Source organism: Mesoplodon mirus (assembly GCF_964341445.2).
Source record: "Mesoplodon mirus genome assembly, contig: SUPER_3_unloc_5, whole genome shotgun sequence".
Taxonomy (NCBI): domain Eukaryota; kingdom Metazoa; phylum Chordata; class Mammalia; order Artiodactyla; family Ziphiidae; genus Mesoplodon; species Mesoplodon mirus.
In genome coordinates, this window is record NW_028295690.1 from 81,265 (window position 1) to 106,596 (window position 25,332).

The 25,332-nt window shown below is 38.1% G+C and overlaps 1 pseudogene across 1 annotated transcript; it reads right to left on the reverse strand.

Annotated features, from left to right (window-relative positions):
* Positions 1-2,612: 2,612 nt before the first annotated feature.
* On the reverse strand, positions 2,613-3,986 carry LOC309801732 (ferritin light chain-like; annotated as a pseudogene). Its single transcript has 2 exons — positions 3,961-3,986; positions 2,613-3,137 (listed from the first exon to the last, which is right to left on the reverse strand). The product of its transcript is annotated as a ferritin light chain-like (transcript).
* Between the last annotated feature and the right edge of the window lie 21,346 nt (positions 3,987-25,332).

The window sequence follows — 25,332 nt, forward strand, 5'->3', positions numbered from 1 at the left end:
CATTTAACAGTGTAAATCAAGGAACATCAATGTAGGGATTTCTTTTCATTTATTTCTTACCTGCTTGAAATAGCAGTTAAAGGTTGCCAGCTTGGTTGCAGATGAACGGACGTTTGAAGTTCCCCGAACTACTTAATGTGGAATAGGATACTAGACTTCCAACGCCCTCAAGGCTGTGACCTTGCAGCCATTTTACATAGCACATCATCCTCCTATAGGGATGAACCTTTCCCTGGCCCGAAAAGTAGCCACTCCGTTGAAGCTTTGCTTATTGTAACAGGCTTTTGTTTCCAGGTTACATGTCTGTGGAAGACTTAATTCTGAATAGAGATATAGATATTACTGGAAACTAATTGTTTTTGCTATTATACTATGCTTATACTCTGTTTTACTCTGTAAAACATTTAAATTGTGCTACAAAAATTCAGATGTTGTCTTGCAATCTTTAAACAATAAATGAATGAATTGCCCTTAAAAAAAAGATTTAAGCAGTTAGTTAAGCTGTTGGTCCCACATCAGACAAATTATCCTTATACCTCCTGTCAATATTGTTAACAGAGACAGTTATTTTATTAATCCTTATGATCCCGTGATTCTTTCTTTCATGTTTCGGGGCACAGCAGGTGAGAGAGTGGGTTTGTTAAGCTGGGTGGGTTTATCCTTCTTTTATGCGTTCATTCAATTTTCTGTTCATTTACTTATTGTATACATATGGCAATAGAAGCTGCTAAGGCAATCATTACTATTCTGCAAAACAACAAGGCACAGAAGCAGATGTCTTATTTCTGAGATTTCTCCCCCCAGGATTATTATGATTAAAGATCCTTTCCCCCCACTCCCTGGAGAGGACAAGGGGCTGCTCACTGGAGGATTTTTAATGACTTGGGGAAAGGCTCAAATATCCCCCCATTAGGGTAATCCACCCCAGGGGCAAACCACACAAGAATATTATGAATTTATTTTATTTTTCTATCCTTGCAAAGGTAATACTCAGCTCATTAGAATATGAAAACTATACTGTCAAATTTCAGAATTACATGGATGAAGAAAATCACCAAAGTGGCATCATATCATGTGTGTTACAGTTGTATTTACTATATTGACTATATTAAATATGTTGTGTTAACAATGTATTGTATAACTATATATTGAAAAGGCAAAATGCTGTAACGTATTTCAGAGAAAATAATTATGTTGGCCAACCCCAAATTGTACATTGTAGATGGGTCCTAGGAAAAGAAGATTTAATTCATAGTGAACAAGAGGTTAGCTTCTGTTTTCAGCCATGTGCTATTTCAAGAATTAAACATCATGAATAATACAGGATATAAGAGGAATAGTCTAAAGATGGAAAAGCACATTTTGATTAGGAAAGAGAATTTAAGGCTTAAGTCTTTTTTTTTTTTAAGGAAAACTGCCTTATTACTATGAGATAAGAAAATTGTTTCCTTATTTTCTTCCTTGCTTTCTTCTTCTTTTTTTTAACCTTTTTAATTTTGGATATTTGACCTCTAAGCTGAGATGACTGAAAATGCCTCCTCTGGGCATCAACCTTTTTGAAAGACTTTTTCCCCCTCCCTGAGGCCTATTTGTCTCTTGGAGGCTTTGTCTACATTACTCCTCAAGAGGCAAGCATTTGTCCTTGCACTAAATGCTGACATCTCCTGAGAAGAGGGAAGCTGCAAAGTAGAAGAATTGAAGGTCAGTATGTTGATATTGGTCTCAAGCGCATTGATGCACATTTGTGTATTGGGGAAGGGGAGTGAAGCTTGAGAGTGGGCCAGTGGGGAGGGGTAAATATTTTGTGATGCTGTCTACCTATGGGCTTATAAGGTTTACAGCTGCATTAGGAGGACAAGCATTACCATTAGCATGAAAAGTAGGGCAGACCTCAGTTGCAAAAGCTTCTAGCCATACACATAGGGCAATACGTAAATGATACACCTTATTGCATTCACCCATTCACCCTCCCCTGTTCACGCTAATTGGAAATTTCCATCCATTTCAGAGAAGTAACACAACTATCAATCATTTTCCCTGGCACGAATCTTCCAGGAGGAAGAAAATGGAATACACCTAGCAACAGAGCTCACGCACTAGTAGTCCATGTGTCTTAGATTTAATATCTGATGACTAGCTGCATTGAAGCCAAGAGGTGGTTCACAAAGTTGCTGCACATTAGAATCACCTGGGGAACTCTGAGACCTCCCCGTGCCCAGGCTCCTCCCTAGACCTACTGAATCAAAATCTCTGGGGCTGGGACCCAGACACCTATGTTTTTCTTCCAAGCTCTTTAGGTAATTCAAACGAGCAGCAAAGCTTGAGAACCAGCCCAATAATGGGAACAAACTTATTTCACACAGATAAAGTGGGGCAATTCATATGTTAAAAGAACGTGAATATATGTATATATTTCTTTTTTTTTTTTTGCTTTATTCTGTTTGTATTTCAAATAGGCTTTTTTTTCCTTCTGCAAAAAGCGTTACTGTTTCCATTTGGTCCAAGGCTTGGGAGAGGGCTCCAGGGCGGTTACAAAGCTGCCTAGTGGCTGCAGAGCGGGGCTTCAGGCAGAAGCTCTGACGCCAGAGGGTCTCCTCAGACACGGCTGGACTTCAGAGACTCCTGTTTGGCTCGAGGGTGAGCCTTTCAAAGAGATACTCGCCCAGCACAGCCTGCGGACCAGCCAGCCTGCGGAGGTTGGTCAGGTGGTCGCCCATCTTCTGGATGAGTTTCACCTGCTCCTCCAGGAAGCGGCTCTCCAAGAAGTCACAGAGCTCGGAGTCTGCACGGGCAGGACCCAGGGCACGCAGGTCTGATAGTGCCTGGTTCAGATTCTTCTCCCTAAGAATGGCGGCTTCCACAGCATCCTGGGTTTTACCCCACTCATCCTGAGAAGGCTTCCGCGCATCCTGGAAGAGGGCGCGGCCGCAGCACTGGTTTTGCATTTTCAAGAGGCGCTGGGCGCCTTCACACTTCTCCTCAGCCAGTTGGCAAAAAATGTGGCCCATACTGTCCAGAGTCCCATTGTTGCTGTCGAAATAGAAGCTCAGAGAGAGGTAAGTGTCCACAGATGCATGTTGAACAGGCGGTGGGCGGTGGCTTCCACCTCGGTGGAATAATTCTGACGAACCTGGGAACTCGTGGTTGATCAGTGATAAGGAGCTAAGCTCAAAAACTGGTGTTGGCCTGTCCTGGAGGCTGAGGATAGCTGAGTGTCTGATTCCAAAGGTTGCGAAAGGAAGAAAGGTTGGAGGGTGGTCGGGGGCTGGAGCAAGGAGCGTCCCTGGGTCTGTTCATTCCAAACACTGTTGAAGCAAAAGACAGATCTGCAGGACTGCCGAACACACTGCCTCAAATAGGCTTTGATATAAATGAACAAGAAGTCCAAGCAAGGACAAAACTTACCCTTCCTCCCACCAAAATAGCTGGTGATACTAGAATCTAGATCTGGGAAGGGATTCTTCCATTACTTTCTTAACATTCCAAGCCACTAGAGCAGTGGTTCTCAAAGTATGGTCACCTTGTAACCAAGCAGTTCCCTATGGGGCCTTCCTAGGACAGACCCATCCACCATATCCTCTATTGTAGTTTCTCTCTGAAGTACTCAGATAATAGTATCTCAGGCATATTTCTTGAGTTTTCAGATGCTAAAAACCACCACCCAATGGAAGAAATGAACTCTTTGATGATCATGAGCATGTAGCCCCCAGACCTTCTGGCACCTAAGGATGGATAATGTTACCTGCCTTGTGGCCTCAACATCAGCCAGTCAGAGGATTGTGCACGAGCTGATCACATGCCCTGGGATGTCCCTCCCTCACCTGGCCTTTAAAAATGCTTTGCTGAAATCCTTTGGAGATTTCAGGGGTTTTGGAACACGGACCACCCCTCTCCTTGCTCGATCCTGCAATAAACCTTTCTCTTCTCCAGACTCCAACCTTTAGGTTTGTTTGGCCTCACCGTGCTTCAGACACATGAACCTGCATTCGGTAACAACCTGACCAGCTTTACCAGCGTCCCCTGATAATGTGTCAGATATTCAAGTTTTAGGGCCCTATCCCAGCCCTATGGAATCAGCAACTCTAGAGGGGCTCAGTGATCTCTGTTATAACAGGCCCACCATATGATTTTTATTCACCTTAAAGTTTGAAAATATCTGCATTGTCAGCTGGCCAAAGCGTCCACCAGCAGGTTAAGGGGAGTGACGCCTGGAAAAGATAGGGAGTAGCCAAGGCAAGTACAGCAGCATTTGCCGTGGTAGTAATGGAGAATGCCTTTTCTCCACTGGTTGGCACAGACTAGTATCTGGGAGCAGTGGCAGGGTTATTTAGGATGCTTTACAATTCATTGTAGAGTGACCGCTTTCCTGGTTTGCCAGGGACTTCCCCTGTGTGAATACTTAAAATCTCATCCTGGCAAACCCCTTAGCCCTGGATTTGAAAAACTTAGGGAATAACATGAAATTTAGGGGAAACATGATCTAGGATTTGGGCAAGTCACAAGTGCTAATTAAAGCTAAGCAAGTATGGACAACATCTAGCCTTCTTTACCCCTTTGTGGGAAGGTAAATCTGATTGGGTGAAAGGACTTATTGTTAAGAAATCTTTGTAGGAACATCCCCTTCTGCTTAGTCCACTGGTTCTCAGTTCTGGCTAGACAATGGCATCGTCTGAGGAAATTTAAAGTTATTTTATTGGTCTAGGATGACCAACAGTCAGTGTGAGGGTTTTTAAAAAGTGCTTCAGATGATTCTAATATGCAGCCAAATTTAGGTGCCACTGCTTAAGCTTTTGAACCACTGCTACATATTTTCACCTCATCTTCCTATGAGAATATCCAACTGTAGTTGAGGTTTGTTTTTTTTTCTTTTTCTTTTTTTAACTGTCTTATTATAAGATTTACTGTCTTAAATAAGATTGAATGTACAGAAAATCCTGCTAGTCCATCTGGTATAGCTAGATACTTAGAATAATATCGTTAAGATATATACCATTTAAGTACTGTGACTGGCCTTTTAAAAATTAACATATGCATTGAATTAGTACAATCTCTTTTGAAGTTGTCATGTTGGGGAGCTATACCTGTAATCTGCTGCCATTGCTAAATATCTGGACAATTCTTATTAGGAATTGTTTTTAAACATCTTTAGGGATTAAAACCAAGAGTGCTGTATTATTTGTACTGGGACCACAAAAACCTCACAAAGTTTCCCCACTGTACCTTCTACCCCCATCTCTAACCCTTGGCAACTTCTAATCTGTTCTCCATCTCCACAGTTTTGTTATTTTAAGAATAATATGTAAACATAATCATGAATTACTTAATCTTCGGAGATTGGCTTTTAAAAATTTTTTCTTCAGCATCATTCCCTTGAAGTTCATTTTAATTTTTGCATATATTAATAATTTGTTCCTTTTCGTTGCTCCATAGTATTCTATCATAAGATTTTATCACAATTTGTTTCAACATTCATCCATTGAAAGACATTTGGGTAGTTGCCAGTTTTGGGCTATTATAAATAAAACTGCTCTGAACATTTATGTGTAAGTTTCTGTGGGAACTTAATTAAGTTTTTGTTTCTTTTGGATAAATGCTCAAGAGTACAATTACTGCGTTGTAGGGTGAATCTACTTTTAGGATTAAAAGAGACTGTCAAGCTGTTTCTCAGAGTGGCTAAACCATTTTATTTTCCCACCAGTGACGTGATATAACTTTTCTACATACTCGCCAGCATTTGATGTTTTCACTATAATTTTAGTTATTCTCTGATATCTCATTATGGTCTTAATTTGCATTTCCCTAATGCTAATGATGTTGAGCATCTTTTCATGTGCTTCTTTGCCATGTGTATATTCTCTTCCATGAAATGTCTGTTCCTGTCTTCTGCCTATTTTCTAGTTGGATTTTTTTAAGTTGTTTGGAGAGTTCTTTGTATATTATAGATACAAGTCATCTGTCTCATGTGGGATTTTCAAATATGTTTTCCCACTGTGTAATTTGAGTTTTCATCCACTTAAAAGGATCTTCTATGAAGCATTTTTAACTCATTTTGATGAGATCCAATTTATCAGTTTTTGCTTTTATTGATCATACTTTCGGTGTCAAGTCTAAGAATTATTCACCTAGTTCTAGATGCCAAAGATTTTCTCCTATTTCTTTTTCTACAAATGTCCTGCTTTTACATTTAAGATTATGATCCACTTTGATTTAATTTTTGTGTAAGGTGTGGAGGTTTAGGTTAAGGTTCATTTTTTGTTTGTTTTTGTCGAGGGATGTCCAACTGTTTCAGTACCATGTTTTGAAATGTCTACTCTTCCTTGATAGCTTTTTTTTTTTTTTTTTCTTTTTGCGGTATGCGGGCCTCTCACTGCTGTGGCCTCTCCCGTTGCGGAGCACAGGCTCCGGACGCGCAGGCCCAGCGGCCATGGCTCACGGGCCCAGCCGCTCCGCGGCATATGGGATCCTCCCAGACCGGGGCACGAACCCGTATCCCCTGCATCGGCAGGCGCACTCTCAACCACTGCGCCACCAGGGAGGCCCCCTTGATAGCTTTTGCACTGCTGTCAAAAACAGGTTAAATGTATTTATGTCAGTCTATTTCTGGGTTCTCTATTCCATTCCATTGATCTATGTATCTACCCTCCAAAATTACTGCGAAGTCTTGAAATTGGGTGGATTAATTCCTCCCATTTTAATCTTCCTTTACAAATTGTTTTAGCTATTCTTCAGCCTCTTCTTACCATACAAATCTTAGAAAAAGCTTGTCTATATCCACAAAAACCTTGAGGGCATTTTAAGAGTAATTGTGTTAAGCCTCTTAACTTGGGGAGAATTGACATCTTTATTATGTTGTGTTTTCTAATCCATGAACAAGGTATGTCTCCCTATTTGTTTGGGACTTTAAAATTTTTCTTCATCAGCATTTTGTAATTTTCAGTATAGAGGTCCTATAAATGTCTTATTGGGCTTGTATTTAAGTATTTATTTAGGTCAGTTGTAAATGGCATCACATATTTTAATTTAAGCTTCTACACATTTGTTATTAATATATAATGTGATAAAACTGTGTTGATCTTGTACTCTAAAACATTTACAAACTAATATTATTTCTCAAGCTTTTTGTGGATTCCTTGGTATTTTCTCCATTTAGATTATCATCTCCTCTTCAGACACAGACAGTTTTACTTTTCCTTAGGCAATATAATAGGATATATTACTCTTCAACATTCAGTAGGATATATTCCTTCCTATTCAACATAGTAGGAATAGTCCTTTTATCTCTTAAATGAACTTTTTAACACTTTAACATTTAAATTTATGTATTTATTTATTTTTGCTTATTTTCTTACTAGAACCTCCAGTAATATATTTAATAAAAGTGGTGAGAGCAGATATCCGTGCCTTGTTTCTGATCTTACAGAGAAAGCATTCAGTCTTTCACAGTTAAATATAATCTCGGTATAGGTTGTTTGTAGATCATCTTTATGAGTTTCAGTATGTTCCTTTTCTATTCCTAGTTTGCTTGGAGTTCTTTTTTCTTCTTTTTTTACAATCATGAATGGGATTGGATTTTGTCAAGTGCTTTCTCTGCCTTATTGGATAGGATCACATGACTTTTCCCTTTAATCTATTGGATATGGTGGATAACATTGTTTGATTTTCAAATATTTAACCAACTTCGCATAACTAGAATAAATGCCACTTGGTCATGGTATATTATTCTTTTTATATATTTCTGGATTTAATTTGCTAATATTTGGCAGAGGATTTTTACAGCCAATTTCATAAAAAATATTGGTCTGTAGTTTTCTTCTTTCTATACTATCCCTGTCCGGTTTTGGTATCAAGGTAATACTGGCTTCATAAATTTAATTAGGAACTGTTCCTTCTACTTCTATTTCTTATCAAATCATGTAAAATTGGTGTTAATTCTTTATGTCTTGGGTAAAAGTGAAACATCTAAGCCTGAATATTCCTTTTGGGAGTTTTTAAATGAAAAATCAGTGTTTCTAATGGTTACAGGAAAATTGAGATTATCTATTTCATCTTGGCTGAGTTTTGGTAGTTTTGAGTGTAGAAGCATTGGCCCATTTCATCTACATTTTTGAATTTATAATGTAGACTTGTTCATAACAACTTGTCCCTCATTAACCTGCAGGATATGTCATGGTATCCCTGGTTGCATTTCTGATATCTGTGATTTGTGCCATCCATCTTTTTATCTTTATCAGTCTTGCTAGATCTTTATTGATTAGATTGTTTATTTCCAAGAACCAGCCTTTTGTTTCATTGATTTTTCCCCCCTATTTTCCTGTTTTCAGTTTCATGGATTTCTATTTCATCTTTATTATTTCCTTCTTTCTGCTTGTTTAGTGTTTTTTCCTCTTCCTTTTTTACTGTTGTAATATAGAAAATTAGATTATTGCTTTGAAATACTTTCTTTCCCAATTTAGTGCTATAAACTTCCCTTTCAGCATTGCTTTCACTTCATTCTGCAAACTTTGATCTGTTATATCTCCATTTTCTTTTATTCTATGCAGTAAAAAATATTTCCTTGCTGCTCTCTTTTTTACCCATGAGTTATTGGGAATTGTGATGTTTAGTTTTCACATGATTGAAGATTTTCCTGTTGTCTTTCTGTTATTGATTTCTAGTCTGATTCCATTATGGCTAGAGAACATACTCTATGATTTTAATTCTTTTAAATCTGCTAATTTTTTTAATGAATATATAAATGAAAGAAATAAGAAAACCTCTGAGTCTTAGCATCCAACACTTAGGCACATTATGATTTAAATCTGCTAAGGTTCTTTTTATTGCCCAGTATATAGTATATGAGTGAATATTCCATGGACACTTGAATATGTATTCTGCTGTTACTGAGTGTGTTCTTTAAATGTCAGTTATATCCTATTGATTGATGATGTTTTCATTTCTTCCATATTCTTGCTGATTTTTCTCTCTGGTAGTTCTATAAATTGCTGTGCTGAAGTCTCAAATAATAATTGTGGATTTAAAATTTTCTCCTTTTACTACTTTTTCAGTGTTTGCTTCATGTATTTTGAAGTTCTGTTGTTTGGTGCACACACATTTAGTATCAATAGGTCATCTAGGTGGATTATTCCTGTTATCTTTATGTAATGACCCTGTTTGCCCCTAATAATTTCCTTTGCTCTGAAGTCTACTTTATCTGATATTAATATAGCCATTCCTACTTTTTCTGATTAACGTTCACATGATATATCATTATCTTCCTTTTACTTTGAACTCCCTATATCATGATGTTTAAAGTAAACTTCTTATAGACAGTATATAGTTGGATCATGCTTGTGAATTTTTAATCTACTCTTCCAATCTCTGTCTTTGACTTGGTTATTTAGATCATTTACAGTTAATGTAATTATTGCTATGTTAAAGATTAGGTCTACCATTTTATTTTTTGTTTTGTCTTTTACCTTAGTTTCTCAATCCTGTGTTTCTCTTATTTTGGGTTACTTAAACATTTTTTAATAAGTCCACTTTAATTTAATTTATTTATAATTATTTGTGTATACTGTTTGTATAGTTTTCTTAGTGGTTGCTTTTGGCATCACAGTATACATATGTAACTTACCATAGCCTACTGGAATCAGTGTTTTATTACTTCAAGTGAAGTTCCAAAATTTTACTTCCATTTAGTCTCTTAATATTCCCCAGTTTTAAAGTATGATTTTCTGTAGTATTTCCTTTCTCTACATTGAGAGCCACATCAGATGGTGTCATAATATTTGCTTTGACCATCAGATAGTATTTAAGAAACTCATGAGGCTAATGATAGTCTCTTATATATACCCCATTTGTTTTCACCCATTCCATTGTTCCCCTTTTCTTTCTGAAGTTCCCAGTCTTCTGTTATTGTTTTTTTTTTATGTTTTCATAACATTAGGTGATATCTGGGCTTTCCAGTGCCATTGGATATGAGTTTCAGGAAACACTGAGTCTGGCTCACTTAATGCTGCTGAGTTGGAGGGTTTGTATATGTTGGGTCTGTTGGTGCAGCAGGTGCTAGCAGATTAGACTAATGTTGATGGGACTAGTGCCACAGGAGGATGGGTTCCCATTCAGGCTATGCTGCTGCTACAGTAGATCGAGTCCCCCTCTACCCCAAGTGTGGGGCAGTGACCTGCTGCTGTCACTGCTTTGTATTAGGCTGCGTTTGCCTCAGGTGTGTGGTGGGATCCCTTGGAAGCTGCTGCTGCTGTCAATCACAAGGTTAAATTCATTTCAGAAATACTTAAGTATAAATATATAGCCTGGCTCCTGTAGGACCCCTGTAATAGTTTTTTATTGCTTTCATACAAATTACCACAAATATAGTGACTCAAAACAATGTCAATTGAATACCTTACAAGTCTGACATTGGTCTCAATTGAGTAAAGTAAAAGTGTTGGCAGGATCGACAGATGAATGGATAAAGATGTGGCACATATATACAATGGAATATTACTTAGCCATAAAAAGAAATGAAATTGAGTTATTTGTAGTGAGGTGGATTGACCTAGAGACTGTTATACAGAGTGAAGTAAGTCAGAAAGAGAAAAACAAATACCGTATGCTAACACATATATATGGAATCTAAAAAAAAAGAAAAAATGGTTATGAAGAACCTAGGGGGCAGGGCAGGAATAAAGACGCAGCCATAGAGAGTGGACTTGTGGACACAGGGAGGGGGAAGCTTAATCTGGGATGAAGTGAGAGAGTGTCATGGACATATATACACTACCAAAAGTAAAATAGATAGCTAGTGGGAAGCAGCCACAAAGCACAGAGAGATCAGCTCTGTGCTTTGTGTCCACCTACAGGGGTGCGATCGGGAATGGAGGGTGGTAGGGAGATGCAAGAGGGAGGAGATATGGGGATATATGTATACGTATAGCTGATTCACTTTGTTATGAAGCAGAAACTAACACACCATTGTAAATCAGTTATACTCCAATATAGATGGTTAAAAAAGAAAAAAAAATGTGTTGGCAGAGCTACATTCTTTTCTGGAGGCTCTTAGGGGTGTTTCTGTTCCCTGGACTTTATCCGCTTCCAGCGGTCACTTGTAGTCCTTGACTCAGAGTCCCCTTTCTCCACCTACAAAACCCAAAATGTTGAATCTCTCTGATTCTGCTTCTATTAGGACATCTCTCTCTTTCTCTTTCTACAGTTGGGAATGGTTTTCTACTTTTAAGGACTCATGCAATTAGATTTGTTCCATGAGGTAATCCAGGATAATCTTTCTATCTCAAGGTCTATAACTTCAGTCATATCTGCAAAGTCCTCTTCACCATGTAAGGTAACATATTAATAGGTTCTAGGGATTAGGGTGAGGGCATTTTTAGGAGCCATTATGCTCCCTACCACACCCTTAACAAGTGACCTTGAGAAAATTACTGAGATTTTTAAAGCCTTACTTTCCTCAAACATAAAATTGAAAGAAAGCTAACTAGTTAATATCATGAAAGTGAAACAGTATATATGAAATCAACTAATTCAAAAAATAAGATTTCTTCTTTTTCTTTATGATTTACATGATTCTCAGAGTTCAGTTACTTGAAGAGTTCCTTTTTTTTTAAACAGAACTAAGGAATTTCAGGGTTCAGGTGCTGTAAGATTGTCTGAATTATCTGAGTAACAATTAGCTAAGCACAGGTGTAAAGCATTTGATTTACTCCCTGGTTTTCTTTATCTTCTCATCCCAGTAAATGCATATCCCTTTTCTAGCTCCAGCCAGTAGAGTCAGAGCTTGTTTTACTGTTTAACTAAAGTTGAATTTAAATTCTCTCTACATCTCCAGATTCTCAGCCCTGGTTGCATATTATAATCACCTGGGGAGATTTCAAGAACTACTGATGCCAAATTTCTACCTATCATGGATATTTGAGGAGGGACCTGGAATGAAATGCTCTAGCTTATGGTTTTTGGAACCAAATCATAGTCTACACTGAGCCAAATTATTTGCGAGATCACCTCTAAAAAGGAATATATCTGTGGTGACTAATGCTCTTCCTTTGTCAGTATGCTTGATTTGTCCCTCTTTGGGGGAAAAAAAGAGGGGGGAAAAAACCCCAGCAGTTGTGCTCCCTGAATTATAACCTGATGCTTTGGAATTAGTGTTGGCTTAGAGTGCACATCTTCGGATACCCATTCTCTCTCCTGCTTCCTTGCATGAACTTATATCCTTGGGCAGTGTTTCATCCACCACTCTCTTTTGCTTCTAATCTTAGCAAGTAAAGTCTCCCCTTAATGAAATAGCATTTCATGAGGCTTACTGGGAGCATAGGTCTGTTCCAGGCCTATCCTATGTTAGCTAAAGCAGATATAAGTGATGTATTTTTGGCATTCATCCTTGTGGGTTGGAAAGAGAAGACAGAATTTTATCCTTTAGGTGTCATCTGACTGGACAAATGGGCTCTTTCCCTCTGCTGCCTACCATGTAAAAACCTGAGGGTGTTACCTCTAGAAGGTATCTTCTAGTTATCAAAATAGTTCAGATAAGTCAAATTTCTCAGTAAAAGATCACAAAACTGTGTCTTAGGTGGTTAATTTTCTATGTCAATTTGTCTGGGCCACCATGCCCGGTTATTTGGTCAGATATTATTCTGGATATTTCTGTGATGGTGTTTTCGTGTTTTTTACAATTTTTATTTATTTATTTATTTATTTATTTATTTATTTATTTATTTATTTATTGATATTTTTGGCTGCGTTGGGTCTTCGTTGTCACACGTGGGCTTTCTCTATTTGCAGCAAGCGAGGGCTACTCTTTGTTGTGGTGTGCAGGCTTCTCATTGCGGTGGCTTCTCTTGTTGCAGAGCATGGGCTCTAGGTGCACGGGCTCAGTAGCTGTGGTGCACGGGCTTATTTGCTCCACGGCACATGGGATCTTCCCAGACCAGGGCTCAAACCTGTGTCCCCTGCATTTGCAGGCGGATTCTTAACCACTGCTCCACCAGAGTAGTCTCTGTGATGGTGTTTTTGGATGAAATTCATATTTAAATTGGTGTTGGACTTTGAGTACAGCAGATTATCCTCCATAGTATGGGTGCGCCTCATCCAATCAGTTGAAGCTCTTAATAAAACAAAGACTGACCTCCCTGTCGCAAAAAGGAATTCTGCCAGAAGACTTACAGAAATTGAACTGCAACTCTTCCTAGAGTCTCTAGACAGCCTAACCTGCAGATTTTGAATTGACCAAGCCTCTATTATTGTGTGAACCAATTGTTTAAAATCTCTCTCTCTCTTCCTCTATCTTTATATAGATATGGATATAGATCTAGGTATCAATATTGATATCTAGATCTAGATCTATCAATATATATGGGCACATTATATACACATGCTGTTGGTTCTGTTTTTCTGGAGAAGCTTGACTAATATAGTGGCCCATATAAATAAAAGGATGAACCCAAGTTCACCCAGGTAGAAAGTAGTACAATGAGAACTGGAACTTAAGGCCTCATGACTCATTCAGCTGTGAACACTGACCCAGAACTGGGGTCTGCAAACTCTGGCCCACTGATCAGATCTCGCTTGACTCCTGGTTTTGTACATAACATTTTGCTTGAACACAGCCACACCCATTCATTAACGTATGGTGCATGGCTGTTTCTGTGCTACAGCAGCAGATAGGCAGTTGCAATGGAGAGGTATGGTACACAAAATCCAAAATATTTACTATCTGACCCTTTACAGAAAAGATCTGCTGACCCTTGCTCTAGGATGCCATCTGATTTCTGATAGCACCGAGGAGAATAATTCATGCACATTGGGGTAGATTGTTAATCTCCTGTCCACCTTAGGTCAAAGATCTCTTAAATGCTCACCCTTGCAATAGCCAGCTTGGGGAACATTGTCTGAAGATGCAGAAATATTTCTTGCCAGGTCTTTCCAATCCACACTGCTCCCTGACTATGGTTCTTAAAACCTATTTTTTAAATAAATTTTATTGGAATATAGTTGATTTACAGTGTTGTGTTAATTTCACGTGTACAGCAAAGTGAATCCGTTATACATATACATATATCCACTTTTATTTTTTTTAGAGTCATTTCCAAATAGCCCGTTACAGAGTATTGAGTGGAGTTCCCTGTGCTAATAAGAAGAGCAGGTTCTTATTAGTTATCTATTTTATGTATAGCAGTGTGTATATTTCAGCCCCTGTCTCCCAATTTAGCCTCCCCACCACAATCCCCTGGTAACCCTATGTTTGTTTTCTACATCCCTGCCTCTACTTCTAAAACCTGTCTATTTTAACCAACTACCACTCATTGCTTACTGTCTCTGGCTTCATGTACTTCATAATAAATCTACCTCTTGTTCAATCCTGGATGACATGTTCCAAGGACTGAGATAATATCATCTTCTACATAACTTGTCCTTGATATTGTCTAACTTGGGGTGTTTATCTATGTCCCAAAGAAGACAGTCACACTCTGTCTTCTAGTACTACTAATAATACCACATTTTATGGCATGAATTTGACCCAATGCACTGAACTATCCCTTTAGAAACTGTATGCAACCTGTCACTGGGTTTTAGCACCGGGATAGAGCTCAAATTAGTGTTCATATTTAAACAAATCTACTTGACCAGAAACTTTTTGTCTCACCATTTATTTTATTACACAAGTAACTTCTCTCTTTGCATCTATGATGTAAATATTTTTAATTTCCTAAATTATCTGAAAAATTATTTAGAGCTTCCATTTCAGTAGGCGTTGGCATTGCTGTGTTATGACTATTTCATTATTTTATTTCCAAATGTTAAATTAGGCTTCAAGCTTTGGCCAGGAGTAGACAGGAAAGGGTTTTAAAAGAAATGAAGAATGGGAAAGACTTCTGATGCAACGGAGACTTAATAAAGATTTGCTTTTGAATCAAGAATTTATAATAAAGGTTTGATTTTGAATCAATATGTTATGTCATTGCAAAATAGCTCCCTGGTAAAATTCCATTCTTTTGTAATCATTAAGTACAGAAATTAACCATCAAAATATGCAGTGATCTTTTTCATTTTCTAAAAACAAACCTATATCTAGATGAGAGGAGAATTCATTTCATAACTCAGGCTCTGGACTTACGACTCCAAGTCCTGTTTTCTTTCAACCATGCCTGCTAAGTTTCTGTCTAACTTCTTGAGCATGAGGTAATGGCTTCAGCTTTCATCTCCTTACTCAGTATATAGCTTGGTGACTAAGAGTAAGGGATCTAAACCTTGAGAACTTGGGTTCCAATCTTGACTCTAAAATTTACTTGTTGAGTACTCTTGAGCATGTTATCTGTTTCTGCCTCAGTTTTCTCATCTATAATAAAGAGGTAACATTACTTCTCTCAGCGAGTTGCTATGAGGGTTAAAAGAGAAAATTCATACAATGCAAGAATTTATCAGTTCTTGGAACACAATAAATACTGAAAAGAAATGTTAGCCATTATCAAGGGCCCCTCATTTTATGGATAATATAGATTAGTTTATATAGGTCTAATATTTACATATACATAAATGTTTTGTACCTATATGTGTGTATACATTCTTCTTAGAAATTGAGCAGTCAACATTCACATCTAAAAGTATGTGCTCCAGGGAGATCAGCTCGGTGCTTTGTGACCGCCTGGAGGGGTGGGATAGGGAGGGAGGGAGGGAGACGCAAAAGGGAGGGGATATGGGAACATATGTATATGTATAACTGATTAAATTTGTTTTAAAGCAAAAAAATAAATAAATAAATAAAAGTATGTGCTCTGTGAAATGTAGATCTCCTGTGTACAGACACAGTGCTGTAGTTATCTATTGCTACATAATAAAGAAGTCCAAACTTAGTGGTGAAATAAACAAAAATTTTAATATGTGCCCAGATTCTGTGGGTCAGCAATTCAAACAGTACACAGAGGAGATGGCTTGTCTCTACTCTGTGACTGATGTCTGAAACCTCAGCTCAGGAGGATTCAAATGGCTGGGGCTGCAATCATCTAGATAATTTTAATTCACATGTCTGGCCCTTGAGATGGGATGACTTGAAGACTGGGCCCAACAAGGACTGTTGCCTGGAGTGCCTATAGATGGCTGCCCATGTGGCTTGGACTTCTCATAACGTGGTAGTTAGGATTCAAGATAGAGTATCCCAAGAATGAGCGTTCAGGGTTGAAGCATTCCAGGAGAATCATGCAAAAGCTGCATGACCTTTGATGACCTAGTCTTAGATGTTACATAGCATCACTTTATACTATTGCAGGCGTTGGAGACCTTTTTCCATAAAGTGTCAGACGGTCAATATTTTAGGCTTTACACGCCATACAGTCTCTTTTGCAACTACTTAGCTCCGCTGCTGTGATGTGAAAACAGACACAAACAATACATATACTAAGGAACATGGCTGTGTTCCAATCATGCTTCATTTATAAAAGCCGGTAGAGGCCTAGATTTGGCCCACCAGCCATAATTTACTGACCCCTGCTCTACTGTTTGAAGCCATGGAAAGCCTGCCCAAATTCAAGGGGAAATGCCCACGTCTGGATGTGAAGAATGGCAACGAATCTGAGACCCTGTATTAAAACCACTACATATGGGATACTTAGAAGAAGATCTGTCTGCATACCTTGTTTCTCCCATGTATGGTGGATATGAGGTATTGGCACATGTTACATCTCTGTAAGCCTGGGTCAAGGTCAAAGTTGAAATATGAACTCAATGACCTTGATTTCTGGAAAAATTGGTAACTCTACTTATGATATCCTTACACTCCTTACCCATATAAATACACCACAAAAGATAGATTTCAAGTAAACAGTTGCTTTATGGCAGATTTTTATTATGTCTCCATTGACTGAATTATTCCATTTTGGTTAGAAACATGAGTTTTGTTTCTTTCCTAAAGAGATCTGCAACTTTTCAGATGCGGCATTTCAGTCTAATGAGAGGATGATGTAGGTTTTTATAAACGGAAAAAGCAGGGCAGGCTGAGTTCACTCAGATCATACCAATGCTTATAGGAATAACCGAAACTGGAACACAGGCTTCCAGGTTTTCCTGTCCTGTGCTCTTTCCGGTAGGTGCCATTGTCTGCTGGGCCTGGCAGTAATAAGTTTTGACCTTTACCTCTCTACACTCTTGTGAAGTGGTTTTGGGCTTTGTTAGCTTTCTTATGAGTTTGTACTAAATTGTGTCCATAAAGTAGGCTGAATTCCTCAGGGAAGGATGATAGCTGTTACTGTGTTATTACTGCAAATGTTGTGTTGGTTACTTCTTTTTTCTTTTCTTTTGTCCAGTTGTATCCTGAACTTAAAAGTTATATTATCTGAAATGAACGATGTGCCTCTGGTGGAAAACACTAATTTAAGGGGTGAAAATTCCTGATGATTGCTTCAGTCAACCCTTAATACACACTGAGCTTCATTAGTAAATAGACAACTCTCAGACCTTTCCCTTGGAAGAGGTTGCATAATCAGGCTTTGTGTTGATTTCGCATTCTGTTCGTTAGAGACAGAACAAAGTAGAATAATTGGCTGGTACAGGGAAAGCAGAAAGAACTTTCTTCTATTTTGGTGATGCATCCCATAATAAGGGTTGAAAATGAGACTGGAGGTAAAAACGTGAAACTCAGAAGAGCAAAGGAGAGAGGATATTGTTTCTTTGAAAATATTCTTTCAGTGTTGGCCCAGATGAAATATGAAGCTGAGGAAATTTTTTTTTTAAATGATGATTTTTGTGTTAACAATGTGAGTGTGGAATTAGTAAGAATCAGAAAGCAAGCATCCTTTTCCACCAAGGACTTGGGAGCAAGTGAAACCATAAATACTCCCGGTTCTTGGAAACCCTTTTGGAGCAGTAATCAGAGAAGGGTAAAGGCAAAGCCTCACAGCAGAGGTGTTCAGAGCAAAGGGATAGGAGGAGAACAAAAGGAGAGTGGATATTTTTAGAGCTGTCATTTTGAAATTTACCTGCTTCTGATTCAGTGCTGCTTTGCTACTGTGTTGATCCCGTGGAAATCCTCAAAGCAGGAGCAGCCCTATTTTAAAATAATAAGGTTAGAGCAAGTGACTTGAATCCAGGTCTCTTTAGCTCAAGAGCACAGAGGAGAGTGTGAGGAAAGAGTGAGGCCACAAGGAATTGTTCACTGGGTACATTTTCCCCAAACCTCACTAACTGGGAGAAACTGACCACTGGATTATGTGGCTTGAAGGAAAGCAAAAATGTTGGAAGCAAAGAGTGTGGAGCTTGTTTAGAAAGCAAGCTCTATCATTTGGTCACCTGCTGATAATAATAGCATTGGCTGAGTCCTGACCATTTACAATGAAGGCACTTCTGTAGGTCATAAGTTCCAGGAGGGCCAGAACTGAGTATGTCTGTTTCAGCATTTAGCATGGTTTAGCATCTTAGAGCCCGGTACATTATTGGCATATAGTAGACTTAAAAATGAATATTTGTGGATTGTCTGAATGAGTGGATGGATGTGTGTGATTCATATCCTATTTGCAGGTCCTATGCCCTACAGTGGATTTTCAGTGTCAGATTGGGAACGTATTTATGATGGGGATTGGCATTGTTCCCTATCTAATGGATAAAGATTACACATCAAAGACTTTACATTGACATCCCAAAAACCTCATAGGAATTACTTAACAAAAAAATAAACTTGGATTCTGTATAATTTCTAATTTATAAGCTGGCCAGGACACTGGTATTTCTGCCAGTCCTCTGGTAGTTCCGATGATGTCCCCATGATGACCCAGGCATAATCAGAATGGCTTTAGGATTTGGGAGCCAAAATGTTCCTCAGTATTTACTGCTTTGCTAGTCCATTTAAGAAAATGGACTATTGAAAAAATAGCTTCCGACACAATATGGCATTTTATGATTTAGCATAAAATCTGAGAAATATAGAGGTTATCTGATGCCTGCAATGGTAAAGTTCCCTCTGCTATTGAAGTTATTGTCTTTAAATAAAGATTCTACATCTGTAATGCTATATATATATATTTTTTTCTGATATTCAGGTTAATTTCCTATTCTCTCTAAGGAAGTAATTGGTTGGTTGGTATGAGAGATAGTGTGGCTTCCAAAAGTGAAAAGTATTATTTTGTTGTAATTTCCAGCTACCTAAGGATGGGAGAGGCCCAGGACACTGCAGTCAGTATATTATGTGGAGCAGGTTATATTGTGGTTTATTTATGACCTTTTACATGTTTATTTTCTATGCAATTTTGTGTGCTCCTTTTTGAGTTTTGGTAGATAAGTGTTTTGTAACTTCGGAATACTTGGAGTTATATATATATATATATATATATATATATATATATATATATGGCATATATATATATATATATATATATATATATATATATATATATTATCATAGTAGTTAAAGCCGTGGACAGTGTACTAGTCTACCTAGGTTCAAATTCTGGCTTTACCCTATGACTTCCCTGTGGCTTCCTCTGCTCACCTATTTAAAAGGAGTATAATAAGACTGCTGTGGTGAGTTATATACTAAGTGCTATTTAAGCATTTGCTATAATGATTATGTATACTCGAAGGCAAGGTACTTGCCTCTTGATTCTCTCTGTATTCCTAGTGCTTAAGAATTCCTAGTGCTTTCCTAGTGCATTGTCTTAGGATAGAGATAGCTCAGTATAGTTCTTCTCAATATAAAGTACTGTTACGTTGAAAGTCTTTGCTTGTGTACTAATAATCTATGACATATCTGCTGAGGACAAGGAAAGGAATAGTTTTAAACCTGCAATGGATAACAAAAGATTGTATGATGTAATGCCTTTATTATGTAATTATAAAACTAACAAATGATCATGGTAGAAAATTTGAAAAACTCCTAGACAAAATAGAGATCAATAAAATTTGGAGTAGCGTTCAGAGTGTAGAGTTGTCCATGAATATTAGTGCTTTCACATTTTCCAGGACTTTAAGTAGACTCTGCTTCTTAAGAGGCTATTCATGATATTTTATTTTAATGATGTTTTCATCATGGGGACACACACACACACACACAGAAATCTGTTTAAAAAAAAGAAAGACATGTAAATCACTGATGTTTCAGATAGCCACGTGAAATAAAGTGAGAAAGGTCAACAAGCTGAAAGAATGTGGAGTAGCATCTCCTTAATTGCTTACATAATTCTGATAATTACCTCTCTGTGGATAATGTAATTAATGGGGAATCTAATTCAAGAAAAATGTATGAACTTCAAGCCTTCTCGAAGCCAAGTATTTCTTTCCACAAAAGTTTAATTTCCACGGCCGTGCTTCCTTATTACCTGACAGGGTAAGTGTATTGTATGGCAAAGGATCTTCCCAAAGGAAGGTGCTTCCCACACTGATCGTCATAAATGACTTCGGAATTATTGTTGCTATATTACCAAAATCTTAAACTAGGGTATTTTTGACAAATGCGGTCATTAGTTAATTTTTAGAGCTACAAACTGTCAGATGGCTCTGCAATAACAATTGTCTGGCTGTTCTTCAGGGTGATCACAATATGGTAATGACCTTGAGGTACCACTAAAAAGCAGGAAGGTGTGAGTCTTCCTTTGGTTCCAGAGTGAAATGCGAGTTGGAGTTGGAGTTGGAAAAGAGGCCGACAACCAAGTGATAGAGAAGGAAATGTGGGGTCATTAATGAAAAACCAAGTTTAAGTTAAGGTGAAGAGGCATGAGGAAATGGTCAGCTGTTACAGTATTACAAAGATCATGAAGAAGCATATCCATGAATGTGGTTTGTATTGCAATCTGCTGAAAAAGAGACAAATATCCTGGCCTGGCCTTCATGGAGATTATTTTTATTGATTCTGATAATAGATTATTGTTGAAAAGGGCCTCCTATAAATTATAACCATGCAAAGGCAGCAAGATAACTTGTTTTTTCTTTATGTATGTGTTTCTCATTCCTACTCACTTCTCTCTTAGGGGAAGAGAAAATCACAAAACACAAAAATGTCAAATCTCAGCTATTCATTTTCAAAATAATTTTTTTTTTCCAAATTCCAAAGGAGGCAATAGGTTAACTGTTAAGATTTGTCAGGCTCAAAAAACTAGATTTTTACAAAGTGTAGCCAAATTTTGTTTCATAAATAGTAGCTTTGGAAAGAATATGTGATGATGCAAAGTTGGAAAAAGCTGGGTTTTCTTCCGTAAATGACTTCACCATGTGAGAGAAGAGGCAGAGAAGAAATAAAAGTAATTAAACATGGGGTGAGTTTTTCTGATAGGGGACTCTAGTGTTTTAAAATAGACTAGATAATCCTCGGGATAATCTGAGGGTAGAACAGACCAGTGCCTCATTTCCAATCTGGTACGCTGGAAGAAAACAGTGTATTTCCTTTGAGGTCTTGAGAGGTTTTTCTTCTTCTTTGTTTTGTTTTTGGTTCATTTTGTAATCAACTTTATTAAGGTATCATTTACACACAATAAAATGCAGACATTTTTATTTTTATTTTTATTATTTTTTATTTTTGCATTATGCGGGCCTCTCACTGTTGTGGCCTCTCCCGTTGCGGAGCACAGGCTCTGGACGCGCAGGCCCAGCGGCCATGGCTCACGGGCCCAGCCGCTCCGCGGCATGTGGGATCCTCTCGGACGGGGGCACGAACCCGCGTCCCCTGCATCGGCAGGCGGACTCTCAACCACTGCGCCACCAGGGAAGCCCCAATGCAGACATTTTTAGTCAACGGTTCAATGACTTTTAATTAATGTACACATTTGTATAACTACCACCCCCATAAGATCGATAACAATTCTAAAACCCTAGAAAGTTTCCTCCTAGGCTTTTGCAAAAGTATCCCCATCTCCCACCCCAAGGCAACCACGGATCTGATTTTTATCTTTAGAGATGAATTTTGCCCAGTTTAGAATTCCATGTAAGTTGATAATACAGTAGGTGCCCTTTTGATCTGGCTTCACTTGCTCAGCATATGGTTTTTGAGATTCATTCATGTTGGGATGTTTTAAACCAGGACTTTAGCCTGGGTGGCTGATGTTGTCTGAAGGCACCTATAGGTACATCTGAGTCTCTGGCATTGTCACTGTCTGTTCTTGGCTCAGTATTTTCAACTTTACTAAGAAGCACAAGGTTGAAGTAAGGAAGATCATTGTCAGTATAATGGAGGTGAAGTGGGTTCTGTTATATAATATTCTCAGCATAAATTGACCTGCTTGGAATCATTCTGTTGATAATCGACAAGGATACTCTTGCTCCAAAAACCTTGATACTATAAAACTTCTAAAGGACGCTGTCCTAGGACTCTTTTAGTTTTCATTTTTTGGGGAACATTTCTGAAAAATTGAAATGCTCACAACCTGAAAGAAGCAATTATTCACCTGAAGGCTAACTCTGCTAAAGTTGAGTTGTCCGACCTTTACATGCTGATAGAACCCAAATAGCCTTGCAAAACAATGCTCTTATTGGATATAAGCATATAGATTGTTTAAGATGGACGTGTATATGCAGTAAAGTGAAAAAACAAAGAATCTTTGAGTTTTCCTTGCTGGTTTTTTTTTTATTTTTTCACTTACGCTTCTATATCATATGCTAATAGTTTAGGGTAACCTCAGGTTAGTTTTAGGTCCACTCTTTACGTAAATGTTGATGTACTCCATACGCAACTTTTTTCTACCTTCCTTCTTTTCTTCCATCTTTCCTTTCTAACTTCTTATAATCCATTATACTTAATCCTGCATTTGTTGAGGTGGCAAGTACTGTAGGAAAATTGAAAGCAGTGTGAAATTTTGCTGTTCAGAATGCATGTTGACCAAATTCTATATTGAGAAAGGGTCTGAATTTACCCACAGTAACCGTTTCTCAGCCTCTCTGAATAAAGGCCATAGAAACTGGGCTCTATATAATATCCTAACAGGTATGTAGAATTCATAGCAATTGCCCTCAAAGAGCTTACCTAGCGTAGATGCATATGAATGCATTTAATGATTGCTTTATTGGCAGCAGTGCCAACACACACAGTCTATTTTGTTTTATATGATTATCATTACCTGCTGTTTACCACTGTATACATTGCTAATGGTGTGGTTTCTATGGCGTGTGAATTTCACGGCCCAATATTATGTAATTTATTGCACACTTTAGTGTAGAAGATGGAGACTCCATAAATTTTCGTGTGCTCTTTGCCCCTTTGGAATGTATTACACTGAGATCAGACAAAGTAATAAATTTATTTCAAATGTGCGTGATAGCTAAACATCAATTAGGACTTGATGGGAAATATTTCTTCTTCCAGCAACATAACAGTTTTTAAAGACTAAGCCATTGAACGTGGAGTTCCTGAACATGGGACTCAGTTCACTGGGATCCCTCCTTAGAAAAATAAAGGAAAACTTGAATTGGATATGTGTGGCTTATTCAAGTAGTAACTAATCAGCTACATCTTGGTTAACTTAATTTGTCAAAATGGTTTGGTATTTTATTAACTCCCTTCCCCTTCTTCCCCTGACTCTCACGAGAATGGATCATGAGTATCTTAAAACATACTAAGTCGTCTTCCATCCCTGTTAATCTAACTACAAAAACACACTTTCCTTATCCAATGTAACATACTGTCTTTTAGAGTAGCTGTGGTTTTAATTCTCTACAAAATTAAAACCAGCAAAGAGAAACATTTTCAAGGAGCCACCACATTGTAGAGCTTTAGAAAGAAGACTTTAGAATTAAGGGCAACTATATCATTTTATAGCTAAAGCACCTGAGACCTAAAGTAGGAAAGTAACCATCGAGGTCAGGGAAAGGGGTTGAAGATCAGGTTTCAAGCTGAGAAAGAGTCTACAGGGACTCAATCTGAGCAGGTCAAAAACTGAAATGAGACCACGAATGTTCTGGGAAGGGTGGCACCTGGCCTCGAGGGTGGGATTGAGACAGGGAGTGGGCCTGGGGGAACTGAACTTCTGCAGTAGGCAGAGAAGGCCACCTCATCTGTGGAAAGTGCCACTGACATCAGGGAGTTGAGGGGAAAGAGCAGTGAATTCCAGTCCCCCTGAGAAAGCAGGCCAATCTGATTAACTCTGAATTTAGGCTTATTTCAGATACTTCTAATTTTTTTTTTTTTTTTGGTGGTACGCAGGCCTCTCACTGTTGTGGCCTCTCCCGTTGTGGAGCACAGGCTCGGACACGCAGGCCCAGGGCCATGGCTCATGGGTCCAGCCACTCCACGGCATGTGGGATCTTCCCGGACCGGGGCACGAACCAGTGTCCCCTGCATCGGCAGGCAGACTCTCAACCACTGCACGACCAGGGAAGCCCAGATGTGTAGTTCTTTAAAAATATTTTTAACATTTTTCCAGCTACATGTAGAATATAACTTAGCATAAAAACAGTATGGGTTTTATTGTAAGTAGTTTAACATTTTGACATCCTCATAATGAAATTGAATCCAGACGGTTTCTCTCCATGATCTCTTGAAATAGTCCTTGATCATCCACAGTATTTCCCATCATCACAAAGGTGGTACCAAGGGCAGAGAACTCCAACATTATTAAAGTTTCATAAAGCAAAGTCAATTTTAAGAATATAATGTCCCCTAACTGATAAAGGTCTTGACAGATAATTTCAAAGGAAGCATAAATTATTTTCTGTTTGCCAGAGGGCAAAATTATTTAGGTTGACTTAATGAATGGCAGAGTTTTTGAGTGGAGAGTGTTCTTAAAATATTATGTAGATCTGTACTGTCAACAGATGCTAGCCACGTGGCATTATTTATATGGAAACAAATTTTAAAATAAGGTTAAAAATTCAGTTCCTCAGTTGCATTTGCCATATTTCAAAGATGTTTATTAGCTCCATGTAGCTATTGAATACTGCTTTGCATAGTACAGATATAGAATATTTTCATTATCACCAAAAATTCTATTGAGCAATACTAAAATTATACCCAGATATTCACAGAGAAGGCAACCAAGTCTCAAGGAAATGATATAACTTCCCCAAGGTCACACAGCTATGTTTTTAAAGAAAAGCAAAATGACACAAAGGAAATAGTAACAGAGGCATTAAAGAAACCCAGTAAGTTTCTGGAGCAGTCAAAGTAGGGTTTAAAAGTGCACACTTAGCTGTTAGCAGGGTTGAAGCTCTTGATGGTTAGTAAGATCTACCTGCCTGAATTTGGACATTAGCATTTTATGCAATGAATTAAAAGCAAAAAATCATTTCAATGAATGCCTTCCAGCTCCATATTTTTAGCCACTGCTGTGCTTCCAGATTATGTTTATCACTTTCATATACAGGGCACCACTGTGAAATGTGATGGTTTATCTGACCCCAGAGAAATCAGGAAATCTTGTGGGGGTTATGGCTCTA